We start from the raw sequence: 4,063 nt of genomic DNA on the forward strand, positions 1-4,063 counted from the left end.
TTGAACAAGTAATTCAAATTCTAATGTGTGACTTGTTAGTTTCAAAATGATAAATAGAATTTTTGATCCTTTTTCTCCTGTCAAATATTTGTCTGCAGTTTTATAAACACGACTATAAGACATCCGCGCAATTGTAGTAAAATGCAGGTCTTTTACAAAAAAAAAACAACAACAAAAAACAATTAATCACCTATCTCCTATCTTTAAATTGGAAGAATTGGAATAATTCCGCATTTTGACAGATTGCAAAGACAATATAGATAAAAACTTTTCAGAAAACGAATTAGACATGCTTTTTAATTCTGTGAAAATTTACAACTTTACAACAAACCATGAAAGCTTCCAACACGAGACACTAACGTATTTTAATTTCTGCAGATTAAAAATTTGATTAAAAGTTAAAGATAAAATCATTTGTAAGTACAGAACTTGTATGAGAATAATAAAAGAAGTCATGCGTTTTTACTCCACTTATATGAATTTATTTAAGGTGGGTCGCGGGTTTACCCCATAACAAATCTCACGAGAATTTGTCAATTCGTTTCCTAGCATTTAAACTTCATTATATAAAAAGATGATTAAGTTTGTCTAAATCATTTTTATGCAAAACCGCTTCAAACTTCGTATTGTTTTGACGCTTTTCTAATAAAATTTATATGAAAATGAACATTTTTTTCTTAATTTTCGAATTGAAGTTATTTGAAGATATTGTAAATAACTTTATAACAACTTAGACGAATCTAACAACATTTTCTGTACGTAAAGAAAAGGTGATTTACAAATTAATTATGTAAAAAAATTGATATGTGTTCCCGCTAGATTTTTTCCTATTTAATTTTATATTTCCGATTGTTTTATCAAAACTGTTGCTTTTCCTCATTTGACGTCATACTTGTAAGTACAACGTCAAAACTCGTTACCCGCTGGATAAATGTAACTTGTGTCAGCGGGTTATTTTTTTCTGCATTGTTGGCAATTTATCCCCTCTCCCAAGAAGAGAAACAAAATTCAAACTTTATATCTTTCTTTAATTTCGTTTCTCACGTCCGACGCTTCACCAATATCGTATAGATCTATCCAAATATATATATATATATATTTTATCATGTTTAATTGAAAAATTATCAAACTTGCATTACGTACTAGTGTGTGTGTGTGTGTGTATATATATATATATATATTTGCATTTCCATTGTTCTTTCCCACCGTAAGCCCATACGGAGGAGCTGCAATTATTTCTCTATAATCGCAATTGCTCTGTCAGTATACTATGACGTCATAAAGGTGTAACGTTAAATATACTTTTCCATGACGTTATAGATTTAAACCACTATACGATACATCATGTGTTTTTCTCCAACTCCATTAAAATTGACGTATTTACATGTAATATTAAAACATGTTTTTGATAACATTTTAAAGAAATTACTGTTATAACATATCATTGATTCTGTTAACAAATCTATGTGAATTAAAAAGATACATTACAGTCTGAATGTTTACTTTTGATGTAATAGCTAAATGTAAGGTCTAGGCTAATATAGGGTATTTGCGAGTGGTAAAATGCAAATATAAGTAATAAACAACGATTATTTAGTGAACATGGCGTTATGAATAGCAACTGCTCTGCTGGCATATTTTCCATGATGCGCTAGCGCGCATCATGGAATATGCCAACAGAGCAATTGCTATTCATAACGCCATGTTCACTAAATAACGTTGTTTATTTCTTAAATATATATATATATATATATATATATATATATATATATATATATATATATATATATATATATATATATATATATATATATATATATATATATATATATATATATATAATTTCCCAATACAACAAAAAATAAATCGGCACAGTTTTAAATAATTTAAAAATGATAAATATCCAAAATAAAATCACAAATTAATCCTATTAACCGCAAACGTTTTCGTCATTCCTGGCTCTTCAGGCAGTTATATATATATATATATATATATATATATATATATATATATATATATATATATATATATATATATATATATATATATATATATATATATATATATAACGAACGAGAATTGAACAGTTTGGATTGAACTAGAATATAAAAATATATTATTTGAGAAAATTAAGAAAAATATCGGAAAATATCATAAACCTAATAAGGAAATCGATAAGGAATTTATTTTTTTCTCTATAACAATTTTTAAGTAATTATCTGCCCGACATAAACCTTTTTCCCATGCAAAACAGTAAATGATGAATTTTTGGCATCAATAAAGAAAGAGAAAGGTAATACATTTGTACAACTTTTTTGACCAAGATTACTAGTAGTAAAGATTTTTTTAGTGTAAACTAGTAAAGGAAATGTTCATACACATTTCATACTTTAAATTTTAATATTTTCCTTCTTCTTAGGTAGTTCGGCATAGTCTAAAAATGGCAGGAAACGCCCAGCCCTCTTAATGAGGACTTTATCATTTCTAACAGAAGTCTGGATTATCCCAACATGGGGAATTTGGTCTGTAATTTTGAGACTTATAATGAGGCACATCCGTGGACAGTTTGGTTCTATCATTACCGGCAATATCCAATACTCTCCTATATCAGGCAGAAAACAGACCTTGTTTTTGTATAGATTAATGTCAGATATCTATTTATATAGACGTATACTTAAGAATTGTAATATCAGAAACACTGTCAATTTTTCAGGCAGGAAATACTCTTTAAGAATTCTGTTTTGAATAAATTATAAAATACAGTTTTGTTATTATTGGTGGATATGACATAACGTTTTTATTTAATGAGATAGTGACATTTTTGGAGTTTTAAATGCAGTAAATCTTTATCGAGCAATCGTTAATGTAGTACCCCATCCTTCCCTCTCCCTTAATCCTAAACTAGTTAGGAAGTAGCAGAATATCAGCAATTTACAGGCCTATTTTATTTCCTCTTCTGGGTTTCTGTATTCCATCACGGACGGAAACACATAGTAACCGTACTTTGATCTTGTAAAAAGATGCACATTGCCGCATTTTGTTTTTATCGGAAATTTTGAGAAAAGCATTGGTCAACGGGACAGGCACTCAAAACCAATAGGAAGCTGCAGTATTATTTCTTGTGTTGGAAAATTTTGATATATATTTGTCTTTTTTTTAAATGACATAGTTTTATAGTACAGAGAATAATTTTTGAAACTATAATCCCTTATTTTTTACGTGATTGCAATTATGTTAATCACACACATGAACGTAAAAAAAAAATACAGTTAAAATTAGTAGATAGAAAAATGAATTGAAATTCACCTTATATAGCAGTAACATTGCATGTAGTAGCAGCAGAGGTTAGTTCTTAGTAAGAGTAGTGGTTAAAGTACATGTAGTAATAGTTAAAGTAATAGTAGTAGTGGTAAAAGTTGTTAGTACATGTAGTAGTAGTAGTTGTTGTAGTAAAATTGTTCTTGTTATAGAAGTACATGTAATAGAATAGAAGTGGTAAAAGTTGTCAGTAGTAGTAATAGTAGTAGTAATACCAGTAGTAGTAGTAGTAGTAGTAATAGTACTACTAGTAGTAGCAGTAATAGTAGTAGTAATAGAAGTAGCAGTAGAAGTAGTAGTAATAGAAGTAGCAGTAGACGTGGTTGTATATAAGGGTAAGTAGATATGATAGGCGTAGCATCGACAGTTCTTGTACATCATATACGTAGAGTTATCATCAGTATTGGCAACAGCAGTAGCAATAGTTACGTGCCCTGTGGAACTCCAGCCATCAGTAGTAAGACTGCCTCTCTGCGGTCACTTACCGACATACGGGTATTCTCAACCTGACGCGGTGGCATTGCTCTTGTTTTCTACCTGTGTTTAATTTAATTGCACAATGACAAAATAATCGCCCGTTTGTTTACCTGTGTGCTTGCCAGCGCCCGGCCGCTTCGCGTTTATTAGCGATTGTTTTTCCCTTATTGCTCTTGTATAGCTGGCACTCTCCAGAAAACCCCCTTGTCCAATAATACTTCATACACATTTATCAAATCCTCATTTGTAAGGCTTTGGTAAGTCCGTG

This window comes from Magallana gigas, chromosome 8, assembly GCF_963853765.1.
Source record: "Magallana gigas chromosome 8, xbMagGiga1.1, whole genome shotgun sequence".
Classification (NCBI taxonomy): domain Eukaryota; kingdom Metazoa; phylum Mollusca; class Bivalvia; order Ostreida; family Ostreidae; genus Magallana; species Magallana gigas.